Source organism: Macaca fascicularis, chromosome 9 (assembly GCF_037993035.2).
Source record: "Macaca fascicularis isolate 582-1 chromosome 9, T2T-MFA8v1.1".
Lineage (NCBI taxonomy): Eukaryota > Metazoa > Chordata > Mammalia > Primates > Cercopithecidae > Macaca > Macaca fascicularis.
Window position 1 is genome coordinate 44,431,065 of NC_088383.1, and position 23,793 is coordinate 44,454,857.

The following is a 23,793-nucleotide window of genomic DNA, read 5'->3' on the forward strand; positions in this document are numbered from 1 at the left end:
TCAGAGGAAATCTGGAAAGAAGCATTCTGAGAAACTGCTTAGTGTTCTGTTAATTCATCTCACAGAGTTACATGTGTATTTCGAGGATCTCTTTGCTAGCCTTATTTCTGTGGAATCTGAGAACAGATATTTCGGATCCCTCTGAAGATTATAGGGCCAAAGGAAATATCCTCCCATAACAAAGAGAAAGAAGCTTTTTGAGAAACTTCTTTGTGTTCTGTGAAATCATCTCACAGAGTTACAGCTTTCCCTTCAAGAACCCTTTCGCTAAGACAGTTCTTTTGGAATTGGCAAAGTGATATTTGGAAGCCCATAGAGGGTTATGGTGAAAAAGGAAATATCCTCAGATGAAATCTGGAAAGAAGCTTTCTGAGAAACTGCTTAGTGTTCTGTTAATTCATCTCACAGAGTTACATGTGTATTTCGTGGATCTCTTTGCTAGCCTTATTTCTGTGGAATCTGAGAACAGATATTTCGGATCCCATTGGAGACTATAGGGCCAAAGGAAATATCCTCCGTAAACAAAGAGAAAGAAGCTTTCTGAGAAACTTCTTTGTGTTCTGTGAAATCATCTCACAGAGTTACAGCTTTCCCCTCAAGAAGCCTTTCGCTAAGACAGTTCTTGTGGAATTGGCAAAGTGATATTTGGAAGCCCTTAGAGGGCTACGGTGAAAAAGGAAATATCCTCAGATGAAATCTGCAAAGAAGCTTTCTGAGAAACGGCTTAGTGTTCTGTTAATTCATCTCACAGAGTTACATGTGTATTTCGTGGATCTCTTTGCTAGCCTTATTTCTGTGGAATCTGAGAACAGATATTTCGGATCCCTCTGAAGACTATAGGGCCAAAGGAAATATCCTCCGATAACAAACAGAAAGAAGCTTTCTGAGAAACTTCTTTGTGTTCTGTGAAATCATCTCACAGAGTTACAGCTTCCCGCTCAAGAAGCCTTTCGCTAAGACAGTTCTTGTGGAATAGGGAAAGTGATATTTGGAAGCCCATAGAGGGCTATCGTGAAAAAGGAAATATCCTCAGATGAAATCTGGAAAGAAGCTTTCTGAGAAACTGCTTAGTGTTCTGTTAATTCATCTCACAGAGTTAAATGTGTATTTCGTGGATCTCTTTGCTAGCCTTATTTCTGTGGAATCTGAGAACAGATATTTCCGATCCCTTTGAAGATTATAGGGCCAAAGGAAATATCCTCCCATAAAAAACAGAAAGGAGCTTTCTGAGAAACTTCTTTGTGTTCTGTGAAATCATCTCACAGAGTTACAGCTTTCCCCTCAAGAAGCCTTTCGCTAAGACAGTTCTTGTGGTATTGGCAAAGTGATATTTGGAAGCCCTAGAGGGCTATGGTGAAAAAGGAAATATCCTCAGATGAAATCTGGAAAGAAGCTTTCTGAGAAACTGCTTAGTGTTCTGTTAATTAATCTCAGAGAGTTACATGTGTATTTCGTGGATCTCTTTGGTAGCCTTATTTCTGTGGAATCTGAGAACAGATATTTCGGATTCCTTTGAAGAGTATAGGGCCAAAGGAAATACCCTCCCATAACAAAGAGAAAGAAGCTTTCTGAGAAACTTCTTTGTGTTCTGTGAAATCATCTCACAGAGTTACAGCTTTCCCCTCAAGAAGCCTTTCGCTAAGACAGTTCTTGTGGAATTGGCAAAGTGATATTTGGAAGCCCATAGAGGGCTATGGTGGAAGAGGAAATATCCTCCGATGAAATCTGGAAAGAAGCTTTCTGAGAAACTGCTTAGTGTTCTGTTAATTCATCTCACAGTGTTACATGTGTATTTCGTGGATCTCTTTGCTAGCGTTACTTCTCTGGAATCTGAGAACAGATATTTCCGATCCCTTTGAAGACTATAGGGCCAAAGGAAATATCCTCCCATAACAAAGAGAAAGAAGCTTTCTGAGAAACTTCTTTGTGTTCTGTGAAATCATCTCACAGAGTTACAGCATTACCCTCAAGAAGTCTTTCGCTAAGACAGTTCTTGTGGAATTGACAAAGTGATATTTGGAAGCCCTTAGTGGGCTATGGTGAAAAAGGAAATATCCTCAGATGAAATCTGGAAAGAAGCTTTCTGAGAAACTGCTTAGTGTTCTGTTAATTCATCTCACAGAGTTACATGTGTATTTCGTGGATCTCTTTGCTAGCCTTATTTCTGTGGAATCTGAGAACAGATATTTCGGATCCCATTGGAGACTATAAGGGCCAAAGGAAATATCCTCCGATAACAAAGAGAAAGAAGCTTTCTGAGAAACTTCTTTGTGTTCTGTGAAATCATCTCACAGAGTTACAGCTTTCCCCTCAAGAAGCCTTTCGCTAAGACAGTTCTTGTGGAATTGGCAAAGTGATATTTGGAAGCCCTTAGAGGGCTATGGTGAAAAAGTAAATATCCTCAGATGAAATCTGGAAAGAAGCTTTCTGAGAAACTGCTTAGTGTTCTGTTAATTCATCTCAGAGTTACATGTGTATTTCGTGGATCTCTTTGCTAGCCTTATTTCTGTGGAATCTGAGAACAGATATTTCGGATCCCTTTGAAGACTAAAGGGCCAAAGGAAATATCCTCCGATAACAAAGAGAAAGAAGCTTTCTGAGAAACTTCTTTGTGTTCTGTGAAATCATCTCACAGAGTTACAGCTTTCCCCTCAAGAAGCCTTTCGCTAAGACAGTTCTTGTGGAATTGGCAAAGTGATATTTGGAAGCCCATAGAGGGCTATGGTGAAAAAGGAAATATCCTCAGAGGAAATCTGGAAAGAAGCATTCTGAGAAACTGCTTAGTGTTCTGTTAATTCATCTCACAGAGTTACATGTGTATTTCGAGGATCTCTTTGCTAGCCTTATTTCTGTGGAATCTGAGAACAGATATTTCGGATCCCTCTGAAGATTATAGGGCCAAAGGAAATATCCTCCCATAACAAAGAGAAAGAAGCTTTTTGAGAAACTTCTTTGTGTTCTGTGAAATCATCTCACAGAGTTACAGCTTTCCCTTCAAGAACCCTTTCGCTAAGACAGTTCTTTTGGAATTGGCAAAGTGATATTTGGAAGCCCATAGAGGGTTATGGTGAAAAAGGAAATATCCTCAGATGAAATCTGGAAAGAAGCTTTCTGAGAAACTGCTTAGTGTTCTGTTAATTCATCTCACAGAGTTACATGTGTATTTCGTGGATCTCTTTGCTAGCCTTATTTCTGTGGAATCTGAGAACAGATATTTCGGATCCCATTGGAGACTATAGGGCCAAAGGAAATATCCTCCGTAAACAAATATAAAGAAGCTTTCTGAGAAACTTCTTTGTGTTCTGTGAAATCATCTCACAGAGTTACAGCTTTCCCCTCAAGAAGCCTTTCGCTAAGACAGTTCTTGTGGAATTGGCAAAGTGATATTTGGAAGCCCTTAGAGGGCTACGGTGAAAAAGGAAATATCCTCAGATGAAATCTGCAAAGAAGCTTTCTGAGAAACGGCTTAGTGTTCTGTTAATTCATCTCACAGAGTTACATGTGTATTTCGTGGATCTCTTTGCTAGCCTTATTTCTGTGGAATCTGAGAACAGATATTTCGGATCCCTCTGAAGACTATAGGGCCAAAGGAAATATCCTCCGATAACAAACAGAAAGAAGCTTTCTGAGAAACTTCTTTGTGTTCTGTGAAATCATCTCACAGAGTTACAGCTTCCCGCTCAAGAAGCCTTTCGCTAAGACAGTTCTTGTGGAATAGGGAAAGTGATATTTGGAAGCCCATAGAGGGCTATCGTGAAAAAGGAAATATCCTCAGATGAAATCTGGAAAGAAGCTTTCTGAGAAACTGCTTAGTGTTCTGTTAATATCTCACAGAGTTAAATGTGTATTTCGTGGATCTCTTTGCTAGCCTTATTTCTGTGGAATCTGAGAACAGATATTTCCGATCCCTTTGAAGATTATAGGGCCAAAGGAAATATCCTCCCATAACAAACAGAAAGGAGCTTTCTGAGAAACTTCTTTGTGTTCTGTGAAATCATCTCACAGAGTTACAGCTTTCCCCTCAAGAAGCCTTTCGCTAAGACAGTTCTTGTGGTATTGGCAAAGTGATATTTGGAAGCCCTAGAGGGCTATGGTGAAAAAGGAAATATCCTCAGATGAAATCTGGAAAGAAGCTTTCTGAGAAACTGCTTAGTGTTCTGTTAATTAATCTCAGAGAGTTACATGTGTATTTCGTGGATCTCTTTGGTAGCCTTATTTCTGTGGAATCTGAGAACAGATATTTCGGATTCCTTTGAAGAGTATAGGGCCAAAGGAAATACCCTCCCATAACAAAGAGAAAGAAGCTTTCTGAGAAACTTCTTTGTGTTCTGTGAAATCATCTCACAGAGTTACAGCTTTCCCCTCAAGAAGCCTTTCGCTAAGACAGTTCTTGTGGAATTGGCAAAGTGATATTTGGAAGCCCATAGAGGGCTATGGTGGAAGAGGAAATATCCTCCGATGAAATCTGGAAAGAAGCTTTCTGAGAAACTGCTTAGTGTTCTGTTAATTCATCTCACAGAGTTACATGTGTATTTCGTGGATCTCTTTGCTAGCCTTATTTCTCTGGAATCTGAGAACAGATATTTCCGATCCCTTTGAAGACTATAGGGCCAAAGGAAATATCCTCCCATAACAAAGAGAAAGAAGCTTTCTGAGAAACTTCTTTGTGTTCTGTGAAATCATCTCACAGAGTTACAGCATTACCCTCAAGAAGTCTTTCGCTAAGACAGTTCTTGTGGAATTGGCAAAGTGATATTTGGAAGCCCTTAGTGGGCTATGGTGAAAAAGGAAATATCCTCAGATGAAATCTGGAAAGAAGCTTTCTGAGAAACTGCTTAGTGTTCTGTTAATTCATCTCACAGAGTTACATGTGTATTTCGTGGATCTCTTTGCTAGCCTTATTTCTGTGGAATCTGAGAACAGATATTTCGGATCCCATTGGAGACTATAAGGGCCAAAGGAAATATCCTCCGATAACAAAGAGAAAGAAGCTTTCTGAGAAACTTCTTTGTGTTCTGTGAAATCATCTCACAGAGTTACAGCTTTCCCCTCAAGAAGCCTTTCGCTAAGACAGTTCTTGTGGAATTGGCAAAGTGATATTTGGAAGCCCTTAGAGGGCTATGGTGAAAAAGTAAATATCCTCAGATGAAATCTGGAAAGAAGCTTTCTGAGAAACTGCTTAGTGTTCTGTTAATTCATCTCAGAGTTACATGTGTATTTCGTGGATCTCTTTGCTAGCCTTATTTCTGTGGAATCTGAGAACAGATATTTCGGATCCCTTTGAAGACTAAAGGGCCAAAGGAAATATCCTCCGATAACAAAGAGAAAGAAGCTTTCTGAGAAACTTCTTTGTGTTCTGTGAAATCATCTCACAGAGTTACAGCTTTCCCCTCAAGAAGCCTTTCGCTAAGACAGTTCTTGTGGAATTGGCAAAGTGATATTTGGAAGCCCATAGAGGGCTATGGTGAAAAAGGAAATATCCTCAGAGGAAATCTGGAAAGAAGCATTCTGAGAAACTGCTTAGTGTTCTGTTAATTCATCTCACAGAGTTACATGTGTATTTCGAGGATCTCTTTGCTAGCCTTATTTCTGTGGAATCTGAGAACAGATATTTCGGATCCCTCTGAAGATTATAGGGCCAAAGGAAATATCCTCCCATAACAAAGAGAAAGAAGCTTTTTGAGAAACTTCTTTGTGTTCTGTGAAATCATCTCACAGAGTTACAGCTTTCCCTTCAAGAACCCTTTCGCTAAGACAGTTCTTTTGGAATTGGCAAAGTGATATTTGGAAGCCCATAGAGGGTTATGGTGAAAAAGGAAATATCCTCAGATGAAATCTGGAAAGAAGCTTTCTGAGAAACTGCTTAGTGTTCTGTTAATTCATCTCACAGAGTTACATGTGTATTTCGTGGATCTCTTTGCTAGCCTTATTTCTGTGGAATCTGAGAACAGATATTTCGGATCCCATTGGAGACTATAGGGCCAAAGGAAATATCCTCCGTAAACAAAGAGAAAGAAGCTTTCTGAGAAACTTCTTTGTGTTCTGTGAAATCATCTCACAGAGTTACAGCTTTCCCCTCAAGAAGCCTTTCGCTAAGACAGTTCTTGTGGAATTGGCAAAGTGATATTTGGAAGCCCTTAGAGGGCTACGGTGAAAAAGGAAATATCCTCAGATGAAATCTGCAAAGAAGCTTTCTGAGAAACGGCTTAGTGTTCTGTTAATTCATCTCACAGAGTTACATGTGTATTTCGTGGATCTCTTTGCTAGCCTTATTTCTGTGGAATCTGAGAACAGATATTTCGGATCCCTCTGAAGACTATAGGGCCAAAGGAAATATCCTCCGATAACAAACAGAAAGAAGCTTTCTGAGAAACTTCTTTGTGTTCTGTGAAATCATCTCACAGAGTTACAGCTTCCCGCTCAAGAAGCCTTTCGCTAAGACAGTTCTTGTGGAATAGGGAAAGTGATATTTGGAAGCCCATAGAGGGCTATCGTGAAAAAGGAAATATCCTCCGATGAAATCTGGAAAGAAGCTTTCTGAGAAACTGCTTAGTGTTCTGTTAATATCTCACAGAGTTAAATGTGTATTTCGTGGATCTCTTTGCTAGCCTTATTTCTGTGGAATCTGAGAACAGATATTTCCGATCCCTTTGAAGATTATAGGGCCAAAGGAAATATCCTCCCATAACAAACAGAAAGGAGCTTTCTGAGAAACTTCTTTGTGTTCTGTGAAATCATCTCACAGAGTTACAGCTTTCCCCTCAAGAAGCCTTTCGCTAAGACAGTTCTTGTGGTATTGGCAAAGTGATATTTGGAAGCCCTAGAGGGCTATGGTGAAAAAGGAAATATCCTCAGATGAAATCTGGAAAGAAGCTTTCTGAGAAACTGCTTAGTGTTCTGTTAATTAATCTCAGAGAGTTACATGTGTATTTCGTGGATCTCTTTGGTAGCCTTATTTCTGTGGAATCTGAGAACAGATATTTCGGATTCCTTTGAAGAGTATAGGGCCAAAGGAAATACCCTCCCATAACAAAGAGAAAGAAGCTTTCTGAGAAACTTCTTTGTGTTCTGTGAAATCATCTCACAGAGTTACAGCTTTCCCCTCAAGAAGCCTTTCGCTAAGACAGTTCTTGTGGAATTGGCAAAGTGATATTTGGAAGCCCATAGAGGGCTATGGTGGAAGAGGAAATATCCTCCGATGAAATCTGGAAAGAAGCTTTCTGAGAAACTGCTTAGTGTTCTGTTAATTCATCTCACAGAGTTACATGTGTATTTCGTGGATCTCTTTGCTAGCCTTATTTCTCTGGAATCTGAGAACAGATATTTCCGATCCCTTTGAAGACTATAGGGCCAAAGGAAATATCCTCCCATAACAAAGAGAAAGAAGCTTTCTGAGAAACTTCTTTGTGTTCTGTGAAATCATCTCACAGAGTTACAGCATTACCCTCAAGAAGTCTTTCGCTAAGACAGTTCTTGTGGAATTGGCAAAGTGATATTTGGAAGCCCTTAGTGGGCTATGGTGAAAAAGGAAATATCCTCAGATGAAATCTGGAAAGAAGCTTTCTGAGAAACTGCTTAGTGTTCTGTTAATTCATCTCACAGAGTTACATGTGTATTTCGTGGATCTCTTTGCTAGCCTTATTTCTGTGGAATCTGAGAACAGATATTTCGGATCCCATTGGAGACTATAAGGGCCAAAGGAAATATCCTCCGATAACAAAGAGAAAGAAGCTTTCTGAGAAACTTCTTTGTGTTCTGTGAAATCATCTCACAGAGTTACAGCTTTCCCCTCAAGAAGCCTTTCGCTAAGACAGTTCTTGTGGAATTGGCAAAGTGATATTTGGAAGCCCTTAGAGGGCTATGGTGAAAAAGTAAATATCCTCAGATGAAATCTGGAAAGAAGCTTTCTGAGAAACTGCTTAGTGTTCTGTTAATTCATCTCAGAGTTACATGTGTATTTCGTGGATCTCTTTGCTAGCCTTATTTCTGTGGAATCTGAGAACAGATATTTCGGATCCCTTTGAAGACTAAAGGGCCAAAGGAAATATCCTCCGATAACAAAGAGAAAGAAGCTTTCTGAGAAACTTCTTTGTGTTCTGTGAAATCATCTCACAGAGTTACAGCTTTCCCCTCAAGAAGCCTTTCGCTAAGACAGTTCTTGTGGAATTGGCAAAGTGATATTTGGAAGCCCATAGAGGGCTATGGTGAAAAAGGAAATATCCTCAGAGGAAATCTGGAAAGAAGCATTCTGAGAAACTGCTTAGTGTTCTGTTAATTCATCTCACAGAGTTACATGTGTATTTCGAGGATCTCTTTGCTAGCCTTATTTCTGTGGAATCTGAGAACAGATATTTCGGATCCCTCTGAAGATTATAGGGCCAAAGGAAATATCCTCCCATAACAAAGAGAAAGAAGATTTCTGAGAAACTTCTTTGTGTTCTGTGAAATCATCGCACAGAGTTACAGCTTTCCCTTCAAGAACCCTTTCGCTAAGACAGTTCTTTTGGAATTGGCAAAGTGATATTTGGAAGCCCATAGAGGGTTATGGTGAAAAAGGAAATATCCTCAGATGAAATCTGGAAAGAAGCTTTCTGAGAAACTGCTTAGTGTTCTGTTAATTCATCTCACAGAGTTACATGTGTATTTCGTGGATCTCTTTGCTAGCCTTATTTCTGTGGAATCTGAGAACAGATATTTCGGATCCCATTGGAGACTATAGGGCCAAAGGAAATATCCTCCGTAAACAAAGAGAAAGAAGCTTTCTGAGAAACTTCTTTGTGTTCTGTGAAATCATCTCACAGAGTTACAGCTTTCCCCTCAAGAAGCCTTTCGCTAAGACAGTTCTTGTGGAATTGGCAAAGTGATATTTGGAAGCCCTTAGAGGGCTACGGTGAAAAAGGAAATATCCTCAGATGAAATCTGCAAAGAAGCTTTCTGAGAAACGGCTTAGTGTTCTGTTAATTCATCTCACAGAGTTACATGTGTATTTCGTGGATCTCTTTGCTAGCCTTATTTCTGTGGAATATGAGAATAGATATTTCGGATCCCTCTGAAGACTATAGGGCCAAAGGAAATATCCTCCGATAACAAACAGAAAGAAGCTTTCTGAGAAACTTCTTTGTGTTCTGTGAAATCATCTCACAGAGTTACAGCTTCCCGCTCAAGAAGCCTTTCGCTAAGACAGTTCTTGTGGAATAGGCAAAGTGATATTTGGAAGCCCATAGAGGGCTATGGTGAAAAAGGAAATATCCTCAGATGAAATCTGGAAAGAAGCTTTCTGAGAAACTGCTTAGTGTTCTGTTAATTCATCTCAGAGAGTTAAATGTGTATTTCGTGGATCTCTTTGCTAGCCTTATTTCTGTGGAATCTGAGAACAGATATTTCCGATCCCTTTGAAGATTATAGGGCCAAAGGAAATATCCTCCCATAACAAACAGAAAGAAGCTTTCTGAGAAACTTCTTTGTGTTCTGTGAAATCATCTCACAGAGTTACAGCTTTCCCCTCAAGAAGCCTTTCGCTAAGACAGTTCTTGTGGTATTGGCAAAGTGATATTTGGAAGCCCTAGAGGGCTATGGTGAAAAAGGAAATATCCTCAGATGAAATCTGGAAAGAAGCTTTCTGAGAAACTGCTTAGTGTTCTGTTAATTAATCTCAGAGAGTTACATGTGTATTTCGTGGATCTCTTTGGTAGCCTTATTTCTGTGGAATCTGAGAACAGATATTTCGGATTCCTTTGAAGAGTATAGGGCCAAACGAAATACCCTCCCATAACAAAGAGAAAGAAGCTTTCTGAGAAACTTCTTTGTGTTCTGTGAAATCATCTCACAGAGTTACAGCTTTCCCCTCAAGAAGCCTTTCGCTAAGACAGTTCTTGTGGAATTGGCAAAGTGATATTTGGAAGCCCATAGAGGGCTATGGTGGAAGAGGAAATATCCTCCGATGAAATCTGGAAAGAAGCTTTCTGAGAAACTGCTTAGTGTTCTGTTAATTCATCTCACAGAGTTACATGTGTATTTCGTGGATCTCTTTGCTAGCCTTATTTCTCTGGAATCTGAGAACAGATATTTCCGATCCCTTTGAAGACTATAGGGCCAAAGGAAATATCCTCCCATAACAAAGAGAAAGAAGCTTTCTGAGAAACTTCTTTGTGTTCTGTGAAATCATCTCACAGAGTTACAGCATTACCCTCAAGAAGTCTTTCGCTAAGACAGTTCTTGTGGAATTGGCAAAGTGATATTTGGAAGCCCTTAGAGGGCTATGGTGAAAAAGGAAATATCCTCAGATGAAATCTGGAAAGAAGCTTTCTGAGAAACTGCTTAGTGTTCTGTTAATTCATCTCACAGAGTTACATGTGTATTTCGTGGATCTCTTTGCTAGCCTTATTTCTGTGGAATCTGAGAACAGATATTTCGGATCCCTTTGAAGACTATAGGGCCAAAGGAAATATCCTTCCATAACAAAGAGAAAGAAGCTTTCTGAGAAACTTCTTTGTGTTCTGTGAAATCATCTCACAGAGTTACAGCTTTCCCTTCAAGAACCCTTTCGCTAAGACAGTTCTTTTGGAATTGGCAAAGTGATATTTGGAAGCCCATAGAGGGTTATGGTGAAAAAGGAAATATCCTCAGATGAAATCTGGAAAGAAGCTTTCTGAGAAACTGCTTAGTGTTCTGTTAATTCATCTCACAGAGTTACATGTGTATTTCGTGGATCTCTTTGCTAGCCTTATTTCTGTGGAATCTGAGAACAGATATTTCGGATCCCATTGGAGACTATAGGGCCAAAGGAAATATCCTCCCATAACAAACAGAAAGAAGCTTTCTGAGAAACTTCTTTGTGTTCTGTGAAATCATCTCACAGAGTTACAGCTTTCCCCTCCAGAAGCCTTTCGCTAAGACAGTTCTTGTGGTATTGGCAAAGTGATATTTGGAAGCCCTAGAGGGCTATGGTGAAAAAGGAAATATCCTCAGATGAAATCTGGAAAGAAGCTTTCTGAGAAACTGCTTAGTGTTCTGTTAATTAATCTCAGAGAGTTACATGTGTATTTCGTGGATCTCTTTGGTAGCCTTATTTCTGTGGAATCTGAGAACAGATATTTCGGATTCCTTTGAAGAGTATAGGGCCAAAGGAAATACCCTCCCATAACAAAGAGAAAGAAGCTTTCTGAGAAACTTCTTTGTGTTCTGTGAAATCATCTCACAGAGTTACAGCTTTCCCCTCAAGAAGCCTTTCGCTAAGACAGTTCTTGTGGAATTGGCAAAGTGATATTTGGAAGCCCATAGAGGGCTATGGTGGAAGAGGAAATATCCTCCGATGAAATCTGGAAAGAAGCTTTCTGAGAAACTGCTTAGTGTTCTGTTAATTCATCTCACAGAGTTACATGTGTATTTCGTGGATCTCTTTGCTAGCCTTATTTCTCTGGAATCTGAGAACAGATATTTCCGATCCCTTTGAAGACTATAGGGCCAAAGGAAATATCCTCCCATAACAAAGAGAAAGAAGCTTTCTGAGAAACTTCTTTGTGTTCTGTGAAATCATCTCACAGAATTACAGCATTACCCTCAAGAAGTCTTTCGCTAAGACAGTTCTTGTGGAATTGGCAAAGTGATATTTGGAAGCCCTTAGTGGGCTATGGTGAAAAAGGAAATATCCTCAGATGAAATCTGGAAAGAAGCTTTCTGAGAAACTGCTTAGTGTTCTGTTAATTCATCTCACAGAGTTACATGTGTATTTCGTGGATCTCTTTGCTAGCCTTATTTCTGTGGAATCTGAGAACAGATATTTCGGATCCCATTGGAGACTATAAGGGCCAAAGGAAATATCCTCCGATAACAAAGAGAAAGAAGCTTTCTGAGAAACTTCTTTGTGTTCTGTGAAATCATCTCACAGAGTTACAGCTTTCCCCTCAAGAAGCCTTTCGCTAAGACAGTTCTTGTGGAATTGGCAAAGTGATATTTGGAAGCCCTTAGAGGGCTATGGTGAAAAAGTGAATATCCTCAGATGAAATCTGGAAAGAAGCTTTCTGAGAAACTGCTTAGTGTTCTGTTAATTCATCTCAGAGTTACATGTGTATTTCGTGGATCTCTTTGCTAGCCTTATTTTTGTGGAATCTGAGAACAGATATTTCGGATCCCTTTGAAGACTATAGGGCCAAAGGAAATATCCTCCGATAACAAAGAGAAAGAAGCTTTCTGAGAAACTTCTTTGTGTTCTGTGAAATCATCTCACAGAGTTACAGCTTTCCCCTCAAGAAGCCTTTCGCTAAGACAGTTCTTGTGGAATTGGCAAAGTGATATTTGGAAGCCCATAGAGGGCTATGGTGAAAAAGGAAATATCCTCAGAGGAAATCTGGAAAGAAGCATTCTGAGAAACTGCTTAGTGTTTTGTTAATTCATCTCACAGAGTTACATGTGTATTTCGAGGATCTCTTTGCTAGACTTATTTCTGTGGAATCTGAGAACAGATATTTCGGATCCCTCTGAAGATTATAGGGCCAAAGGAAATATCCTCCGATAAAAAAAAGAAAGAAGCTTTCTGAGAAACTTCTTTGTGTTCTGTGAAATCATCTCACAGAGTTACAGCTTTCCCATCAAGAAGCCTTTCGTTAAGACAGTTCTTGTGGAATAGGCAAAGTGATATTTGGAAGCCCATAGAGGGCTATGGTGAAAAAGGAAATATCCTCAGATGAAATCGGGAAAGAAGCTTTCTGAGAAACTGCTTAGTGTTCTGTTAATTCATCTCACAGAGTTACATGTGTATTTCGTGGATCAATTTGCTAGCCTTATTTCTGTGGAATCTGAGAACAGATATTTCGGATCCCTTTGAAAACTATAGGGCAAAAGGAAATATCCTCCGATAACAAAGAGAAAGAAGCTTTCTGAGAAACTTCTTTGTGTTCTGTGAAATCATCTCACAGAGTTACAGCTTTCCGCTCAAGAAGCCTTTCGCTAAGACAGTTCTTGTGGAATTGGCAAAGTGATATTTGGAAGCCCATAGAGGGCTATGGTGAAAAAGGAAATATCCTCAGATGAAATCTGGAAAGAAGCGTTCTGAGAAACTGCTTAGTGTTCTGTTAATTCATCTCACAGAGTTACATGTGTATTTCGTGGATCTCTTTGCTAGCCTTATTTCTGTGGAATCTGAGAACAGATATTTCGGATCCCATTGGAGACTTAGGGCCAAAGGAAATATCCTCCGATAACAAAGAGAAAGAAGCTTTCTGAGAAACTTCTTTGTGTTCTGTGAAATCATCTCACAGAGTTACAGCTTTCCCCTCAAGAAGCCTTTCGCTAAGACAGTTCTTGTGGAATTGGCAAAGTGATATTTGGAAGCCCTTAGAGGGCTATGGTGAAAAAGTAAATATCCTCAGATGAAATCTGGAAAGAAGCTTTCTGAGAAACTGCTTAGTGTTCTGTTTATTCATCTCACTGAGTTACATGTGTATTTCGTGGATCTCTTTGCTAGCCTTATTTCTGTGGAATCTGAGAACAGATATTTCGGATCCCTTTGAAGACTATAGGGCCAAAGGAAATATCCTCCCATAACAAAGAGAAAGAAGCTTTCTGAGAAACTTCTTTGTGTTCTGTGAAATCATCTCACAGAGTTACAGCTTTCCCCTCAAGAAGCCTTTCGCTAAGACAGTTCTTGTGGAATTGGCAAAGTCATACTTGGAAGCCCAGAGAGGGCTATGGTGAAAAAGGAAATATCCTCAGAGGAAATCTGGAAAGAAGCATTCTGAGAAACTGCTTAGTGTTCTGTTAATTCATCTCAAAGACTTACATGTGTATTTCGAGGATCTCTTTGGTAGCCTTATTTCTGTGGAATCTGAGAACAGATATTTCGGATCCCTCTGAAGATTATAGGGCCAAAGGAAATATCCTCCGATAAAAAAAAGAAAGAAGCTTTCTGAGAAACTTCTTTGTGTTCTGTGAAATCATCTCACAGAGTTACAGCTTTCCCATCAAGAAGCCTTTCGCTAAGACAGTTCTTGTGGAATAGGCAAAGTGATATTTGGAAGCCCATAGAGGGCTAGGGTGAAAAAGGAAATATCCTCAGATGAAATCTGGAAAGAAGCTTTCTGAGAAACTGCTTAGTGTTCTGTTAATTCATCTCACAGAGTTACATGTGTATTTCGTGGATCAATTTGCTAGCCTTATTTCTGTGGAATCTGAGAACAGATATTTCGGAACCCTTTGAAAACTATAGGGCAAAAGGAAATATCCTCCGATAACAAAGAGAAAGAAGCTTTCTGAGAAACTTCTTTGTGTTCTGTGAAATCATCTCACAGAGTTACAGCTTTCCGCTCAAGAAGCCTTTCGCTAAGACAGTTCTTGTGGAATTGGCAAAGTGATATTTGGAAGCCCATAGAGGGCTATGGTGAAAAAGGAAATATCCTCCGATGAAATCTGAAAAGAAGCTTTCTGAGAAACTGCTTAGTGTTCTGTTAATTCATCTCACAGAGTTACATGTGTATTTCGTGGATCTCTTTGCTAGCCTTATTTCTGTGGAATCTGAGAACAGATATTTCCGATCCCTTTGAAGACTATAGGGCCAAAGGAAATATCCTCCGATAACAAAGAGAAAGAAGCTTTCTGAGAAACTTCTTTGTGTTCTGTGAAATCATCTCACAGAGTTACAGCTTTCCCTTCAAGAACCCTTTCGCTAAGACAGTTCTTTTGGAATTGGAAAAGTGATATTTGGAAGCCCATAGAGGGTTATGGTGAAAAAGGAAATATCCTCAGATGAAATCTGGAAAGAAGCTTTCTGAGAAACTGCTTAGTGTTCTGTTAATTCATCTCACAGAGTTACAGGTGTATTTCGTGGATCTCTTTGCTAGCCTTATTTCTGTGGAATCTGAGAACAGATATTTCGGATCCAATTGGAGACTATGGGGCCAAAGGAAATATCCTCCGATAACAAAGAGAAAGAAGCTTTCTGAGAAACTTCCTTGTGTTCTGTGAAATCATCTCACAGAGTTACAGCTTTCCCCTCAAGAAGCCTTTCGCTAAGACAGTTCTTGTGGAATTGGCAAAGTGATATTTGGAAGCCCTTAGAGGGCTACGGTGAAAAAGGAAATATCCTCAGATGAAATCTGCAAAGAAGCTTTCTGAGAAACGGCTTAGTGTTCTGTTAATTCATCTCACAGAGTTACATGTGTATTTCGTGGATCTCTTTGCTAGCCTTATTTCTGTGGAATCTGAGAACAGATATTTCGGATCCCTCTGAAGACTATAGGGCCAAAGGAAATATCCTCCGATAACAAAGAGAAAGAAGCTTTCTGAGAAACTTCTTTGTGTTCTGTGAAATCATCTCACAGAGTTACAGCTTTCCCCTCAAGAAGCCTTTCGCTAAGACAGTTCTTTTGGAATTAGCAAAGTGATATTTGGAAGCCCACAGTGGGCTATGGAGAAAAAGGAAATATCCTCAGATGAAATCTGGAAAGAAGCTTTCTGAGAAACTGCTCAGTGTTCTGTTAATGCATCTCACAGAGTTACATGTGTATTTTGTGGATCTCTTTGCTAGCCTTATTTCTGTGGAATCTGAGAACAGATATTTCGGATCCCTTTGAAGACTATAGGGCCAAAGGAAATATCCTCCCATAACAAAGAGAAAGAAGCTTTCTGACAAACTTCTTTGTGTTCTGTGAAATCATCTCACAGAGTTACAGCTTTCCCCTCCACAATCCTTTCGCTAAGACAGTTCTTGTGGAATTGGCAAAGTGATATTTGGAAGCCCTTAGAGGGCTATGGTGAAAAAGGAAATATCCTCAGATGAAATCTGGAAAGAAGCTTTCTGAGAAACTGCTTAGTGTTCTGTTAATTCATCTCACAGAGTTACATGTGTATTTCGTGGATCTCTTTTCTAGCCTTATTTCTGTGGAATCTGAGAACAGATATTTCGGATCCCATTGATGACTATAGGAAAAAGGAAATATCATGCCAAAACAAAGAGAAAGAAGCTATCTGAGAAACTTCTTTGTGTTCTGTGAAATCATCTCACAGAGTTACAGCTTTCCCCTCAAGAAGCCTTTCGCTAAGACAGTTCTTGTGGAATTGGCAAAGTGATATTTGGAAGCCCATAGAGGGCTATGGTGAAAAAGGAAATATCCTCAGATGAAATCTGGAAAGAAGCTTTCTGAGAAACTGCTTAGTGTTCTGTTAATTCATCTCAGAGTTACATGTGTATTTCGTGGATCTCTTTGCTAGCCTTATTTCTGTGGAATATGAGAACAGATATTTCGGATCCCTTTGAAGACTATAGGGCCAAATGAAATATCATCCGATAACAAAGAGAAAGAAGCTTTCTGAGAAACTTCTTTGTGTTCTGTGAAATCATCTCACAGAGTTACAGCTTTCCCCTCAAGAAGCCTTTCGCTAAGACAGTTCTTGCGGAATTGGCAAAGTGATATTTGGAATCCCATAGAGGGCTATGGTGAAAAAGGAAATATCCTCACAGGAAATCTGGAAAGAAGCATTCTGAGAAACTGCTTAGTGTTCTGTTAATTCATCTCACAGAGTTACATGTGTATTTCGAGGATCTCTTTGCTAGCCTTATTTCTGTGGAATCTGAGAACCGATATTTCGGATCCCTTTGAAGACTATAGGGCCAAAGGAAATATCCTCCGATAACAAAGAGAAAGAAGCTTTCTGAGAAACTTCTTTGTCTTCTGGGAAATCACCTCAAGGAGTTACAGCTTCCCCTCCAGTAGCCTTTCGCTAAGACAGTTCTTGTGGAATTGGCAAAGTGATATTTGGAAGCCCATATAGGGCTATGATGAAAAAGGAAATATCCTCACGGGAAATCTGGAAAGAAGCTTTCTGAGAAACTGCTTAGTGTTCTGTTAATTCATCTCACAGAGTTACATGTGTATTTCGTGGATCTCTTTGCTAGCCTTATTTCTGTGGAATCTGAGAACACATATTTCGGATCCGTTTGAAAGGTATAGGGCCAAAGGAAATATCATGCCAAAACAAAGAGAAAGAAGCTTTCTGAGAAACTTCTTTGTGTTCTGTGAAACCATCTCACAGAGTTACAGCTTTCCCCTCAAGAAGCCTTTCGCTAAGACAGTTCTTTTGGAATTGGCAAAGTGATACTTGGAAGCCCATAGTGGGCTATGGTGAAAAAGGAAATATCCTCAGATGAAATCTGGAAAGAAGCTTTGTGACAAACTGCTTAGTGTTGTGTTAATTCATCGCACAGAGTTACATGTGTATTTCGTGGATCTCTTTGCTAGCCTTATTTCTGTGGAATCTGAGAACACATATTTCGGATCCCATTGATGACTATAGGGCCAAAGGAAATATCCTCCGATAACAAAGAGAAAGAAGCTTTCTGAGAAACTTCTTTGTGTTCTGTGAAATCATCTCACAGAGTTACAGCTTTCTCCTCAAGAACCCTTTCGCTAAGACAGTTATTGTGGAAATGGCAAAGTGATATTTGGAAGCCCATAGAGGGCTACGGTGAAAAAGGAAATATCCTCAGATGAAATCTGGAAAGAAGCTTTCTGAGAAACTGCTTAGTGTTCTGTTAATTCATCTCACAGAGTTACATGTGTATTTCGTGGATCTCTTTGCTAGCCTTATTTCTGTGGAATCTGAGAACAGATATTTCGGATCCCTTTAAAGACTATAGGGCCGAAGGAAATATAATCCCATAACAAAGAGAAAGAAGCTTTCTGACAAACTTCTTTGTGTTCTGTGAAATCATCTCAAGGAGTTACAGCTTCCCCTCCAGAAGCCTTTCGCTAAGACAGTTCTTGTGGAATTGGCATAGTGATATTTGGAAGCCCATAGAGGGCTATGGTGAAAAAGGAAATATCCCCCGATGAAATCTGGAAAGAAGCTTTCTGAGAATCTGCTTAGTGTTCTGTTAATTCATCTCACAGAGTTACATGTGTATTTCGTGGATCTCTTTGCTAGCCTTATTTCTGTGGAATCTGAGAACCGATATTTCCGATCCCTTTGAAGACTATAGGGCCAAAGGAAATATCCTCCGATAACAAAGAGAAAGAAGCTTTCTGAGAAACTTCTTTGTGTTCTGTGAAATCATCTCACAGAGTTACAGCTTCCCCCTCAAGAAGCCTTTCGCTAAGACAGTTCTTGTGGAATAGGCAAAGTGATATTTGGAAGCCCATAGAGGGCTATAGTGAAAAAGGAAATATTCGCACAGGAAATCTGGAAAGAAGCTTTCTGAGAAACTGCTTAGTGTTCTGTTAATTCATCTCACAGAGTTACATGTGTATTTCGGGGATCTCTTTGCTAGTCTTATTTCTGTGGAATCTGAGAACAGATATTTCGGCACCCTTTGAAGACTGTAGGGCCAAAGGAAATATCATGCCAAAACAAAGAGAAAGAAGCTTTCTGAGAAACTTCTTTGTGTTCTGTGAAATCATCGCACAGAGTTACAGCTTTCCCCTCAAGAAGTCTTTCGCTAAGACAGTTCTTATGGAATTGGCAAAGTGATATTTGGAAGCCCATACAGTGCTATGGTGAAAATGGAAATATCCTCAGATGAAATCTGGCAAGAAGCTTTCTGAGAAACTGCTTAGTGTTCTGTTAATTCATCTCACAGAGTTACATGTGTATTTCGTGGATCTCTTTGCTAGCCTTATTTCTGTGGAATCTGAGAACAGATATTTCGGATCAGTTTGAAGACTATAGGGCGAAAGGAAATATCCTCCCATAACAAAGAGAAAGAAGGTTTCTGAGAAACTTCTTTGTGTTCTGTGAAATCATCTCACAGAGTTACAGCTTTCCCCTCAAGAAGCCTTTCGCTAAGACAGTTCTTGTGGAATAGAAAGTGATATTTGAAAGCCCATAGAGGGCTATGGTGAAAAAGGAAATATCCGCACAGGAAATCTGGAAAGAAGCTTTCTGAGAAACTGCTTAGTGTTCTGTTAATTCATCTCACAGAGTTTCATGTGTATTTCGTGGATCTCTTTGCTAGCCTTATTTCTGTGGATACTGAGTACAGATATTTCGGATCCCTTTGAAGACTATAGGGCCAAAGGAAATATCCTCCGATAACAAAGAGAAAGAAGCTTTCTGAGAAACTTCTTTGTGTTCTGTGAAATCATCTCACAGAGTTACAGCTTTCCCCTCAAGAAGCCTTTCGCTAACACAGTTCTTGTGGAATTGGCAAAGTGATATTTGGAAGCCCATAGAGTGCTATGGTGAAAATGGAAATATCCTCAGATGAAATCTGGAAAGAAGCTTTCTGAGAAACTGCTTAGTGTTCTGTTAATTCATCTCACAGATTTGCATGTGTATTTCGTCGATCTCTTTGCTAGCCTTATTTCTGTGGAATCTGAGAACAGATATTTCGGATCCCTTTGAAGACTATAGGGCGAAAGGAAATATCCTCCCATAACAAAGAGAAAGAAGGTTTCTCAGAAACTTCTTTGTGTTCTGTGAAATCATCTCACAGAGTTACAGCTTTCTCCTCAAGAACCCTTTCGCTAAGACAGTTCTTGTGGAATTGGCCAAGTGATATTTGGAAGCATATAGAGGGCTATGGTGAAAAAGGAAATATCCTCAGATGAAATCTGGAAAGAAGCTTTCTGAGAAACTGCTTAGTGTTCTGTTAATTCATCTCACAGAGTTACATGTGTATTTCGTGGATCTCTTTGCTAGCCTTATTTCTGTGGAATCTGAGAACAGATATTTCGGATCCCTTTGAAGACTATAGGGCCGAAAGAAATATCCTCCCATAGCAAAGAGAAAGAAGCTTTCTGACAAACTTCTTTGTGTTCTGTGAAATCATCTCAAGGAGTTACAGCTTCCCCTCCAGAAGCCTTTCACTAAAACAGTTCTTGTGGAATTGGCAAAGTGATATTTGGAAGCCCATAGAGGGCTATGGTGAAAAAGGAAATATCCTCTGATGAAATCTGGAAAGAAGCTTTCTGAGAAACTGCTTAGTGTTCTGTTAATTCATCTCACAGTGTTACATGTGTATTTCGTGGATCTCTTTGCTAGCCTTATTTCTGTGTAATCTGAGAACAGATATTTCGGATCCCTTTGAAGACTATAGGGCCAATGGAAATATCCTCCGATAACAAAGAGAAAGAAGCTTTCTGAGAAACTTCTTTGTGTTCTGTGAAATGATCTCACAGAGTTACAGCTTTCCCCTCAAGAACCCTTTCGCTAAGACAGTTCTTGTGGAATAGGCAAAGTGATATTTGGAAGCCCATAGAGGGCTATGGTGAAAAAGGAAATATCCTCAGATTAAATGTGGAAAGAAGCTTTCTGAGAAACTGCTTAGTGTTCTGTTAATTCATCTCACAGAGTTACATGTGTATTTCGTGGATCTCTTTGCTAGCCTTATTTCTGTGGAAACTGAGAACAGATATTTCGGATCCCATTGATGACTATAGGACCAAAGGAAATATCCTCCGATAACAAAGAGAAAGAAGCTTTCTGAGAAACTTCTTTGTGTTCTGTGAAATCATCTCACAGAGTTACAGCTTTCCCCTCAAGAAGCCTTTCGCTAAGACAGTTCTTCTGGAATAGGCAAAGTGATATTTGGAAGCCCATAGAGGGCTATGGTGTAAAAGGAAATATCCGCACAGGACACCTGGAAAGAAGCTTTCTGAGAAACTGCTTAGTGTTCTGTTAATTCATCTCACAGAGTTACATGTGTATTTCGGGGATCTCTTTGCTAGTCTTATTTCTGTGGAATCTGAGAACAGATATTTCGGCACCCTTTGAAGACTGTAGGGCCAAAGGAAATATCATGTCAAAACAAAGAGAAAGAAGCTTTCTGAGAAACTTCTTTGTGTTCTGTGAAATCATCTCACAGAGTTACAGCTTTCCCATCAAGAAGCCTTTCGCTAACACAGTTCTTGTGGAATTGGCAAAGTGATATTTGGAAGCCCATAGAGTGCTATGGTGAAAATGGAAATATCCTCAGATGAAATCTGGAAAGAAGCTTTCTGAGAAACTGCTTAGTGTTCTGTTAATTCATCTCACAGAGTTACATGTGTATTTCGTGGATCTCTTTGCTAGCCTTATTTCTGGGGAATGTGAGAACAGATATTTCGGAACCCTTTGAAGACTATAGGGCCAAAGGAAATATCATGCCAAAACAAAGAGAAAGATGCTTTCTGAGAAACCTCTTTGTGTTCTTTGAAATCATCTCACTGAGTTACAGCTTTCCCCTCAAGAAGCCTTTCGCTAAACAGGTCTTGTGGAATTGGCAAAGTGATATTTGGAAGCCCATAGAGGGCTATGGTGAAAATGGAAAATCTTCATATGAAATCTGCAAAGAAGCTCTCTGAGAAACTGCTTAGTGTTCTGTTAATTCATCTAACAGAGTTACATCAGTATTTCGTGGATCTCTTTGCTAGCCTTATTTTTGTGGAATCTGAGAACAGATATTTCGGATCCCATTGAAGACTATAGGGCGAAAGGAAATATCCTCCCATAACAAAGAGAAAGAAGGTTTCTGAGAAACTTCTTTGTGTTCTGTGAAATCATCTCACAGAGTTACAGCTTTCTCCTCAAGAACCCTTTCGCTAAGACAGTTCTTGTGGAATAGGCAAAGTGATATTTGGAAGCCCATAGAGAGCTATGGTGAAAAAGGAAATATCCTCCGATGAAATCTGGAAAGAAGCTTTCTGAGAAACTGCTTAGTGTTCTGTTAATTCATCTCACAGAGTTACATGTGTATTTCGTGGATCTCTTTGCTAGCCTTATTTCTGTGGAATCTGAGAACAGATATTTCGGATCCCATTGATGACTATAGGGCCAAAGGAAATATCCTCCGATAACAAAGAGAGAGAAGCTTTCTGAGAAACTTCCTTGTGTTCTGTGAAATCAACTCACAGAGTTACAGCTTTCCCCTCAAGAAGCCTTTCGCTAAGACAGTTCTTGTGGAATTGGCAAAGTGATATTTGGAAGCCCATAGAGGGCTATGGTGAAAAAGGAAATATCCGCACAGGCAATCTGGAAAGAAGCTTTCTGAGAAACTGCTTAGTGTTCTGTTAATTCATCTCACAGAGTTACATGTGTATGTCGTGGATCTCTTTGCTAGCCTTATTCCTTTGGAATCTGAGTACAGATATTTCGGATCCCTTTGAAGACTATAGGGCCAAAAGAAATATCCTCCGATAACAAAGAGAAAGAAGCTTTCTGAGAAACTGCTTTGTGTTCTGTGAAATCATCTCACAGAGTTACAGCTCTCCCCTGAAGAAGCCTTTCGCTAAGACAGTTCTTGTGGAATTGGCAAAGTGATATTTGGAAGCCCATAGAGGGCTATGGTGCAAAAGGAAATATCCTCAGATGAAATCTGGAAAGAAGCTTTCTGAGAAACTGCTTAGTGTTCTGTTAATTCATCTCACAGAGTTACATGTGTATTTCGTGGATCTCTTTGCTAGCCTTATTTTTGTGGAATCTGAGAACAGATATTTCGGATCCCTTTGAAGACTATAGGGCCAAAGGAAATATCCTCCTATAACAAAGAGAAAGAAGTTTTCTGAGAAACTTCTTTGTGTTCTGTGAAATGATCGCAGAGAGTTACAGCTTTCCCCTCAAGAACCCTTTCGCTAAGACAGTTCTTGTGTAATTGGCAAAGTGATATTTGGAAGCCCATAGAGGGCTATGGTGAAAGAGGAAATATCCTCAGATGAAATCTGGAAAGAAGCTTTCTGAGAATCTGCTTAGTGTTCTCTTAATTCATCTCACAGAGTTACATGTGTATTTCGTGGATCTCTTTGCTAGCCTTATTTCTGTGGAATCTGAGAACAGATATTTCGGATCCCTGTGAAGACTATAGGGCCAAAGGAAATATCCTCCGATAACAAAGAGAAAGAAGCTTTCTGAGAAACTTCTTTGTGTTCTGTGAAATCATCTCACAGAGTTACAGCTTTCCCCTCAAGAAGCCTTTCGCTAAGACAGTTCTTGTGGAATAGAAAGTGATATTTGAAAGCCCATAGAGGGCTATGGTGAAAAAGGAAATATCCGCACAGGAAATCTGGAAAGAAGCTTTCTGAGAAACTGCTTAGTGTTCTGTTAATTCATCTCACAGAGTTACATGTGTATTTCGTGGATCTCTTTGCTAGCCTTATTTCTGTGGATACTGAGTACAGATATTTCGGATCCCTTTGAAGACTATAGGGCCAAAGGAAATATCCTCCGATAACAAAGAGAAAGAAGCTTTCTGAGAAACTTCTTTGTGTTCTGTGAAATCAACTCACAGAGTTACAGCTTTCCCCTCAAGAAGCATTTCGGTAACACAGTTCTTGTGGAATTGGCAAAGTGATATTTGGAAGCCCATAGAGTGCTATGGTGAAAATGGAAATATCCTCAGATGAAATCTGGAAAAAAGCTTTCTGAGAAACTGCTTAGTGTTCTGTTAATTCATCTCATAGATTTACATGTGTATTTCGTCGATCTCTTTGCTAGCCTTATTTCTGTGAAATCTGAGAACAGATATTTCGGATCCCTTTGAAGACTATAGGGCGAAAGGAAATATCCTCCCATAACAAAGAGAAAGAAGGTTTCTCAGAAACTTCTTTGTGTTCTGTGAAATGATCTCACAGAGTTACAGCTTTCCCCTCAAGAACCCTTTCGCTAAGACAGTTCTTGTGGAATAGGCAAAGTGATATTTGGAAGCCCATAGAGGGCTATGGTGAAAAAGGAAATATCCTCAGATTAATTGTGGAAAGAAGCTTTCTGAGAAACTGCTTAGTGTTCTGTTAATTCATCTCACAGAGTTACATGTGTATTTCGTGGATCTATTTGCTAGCCTTATTTCTGTGGAATCTGAGAACAGATATTTCGGATCCCTTTGAAGACTAT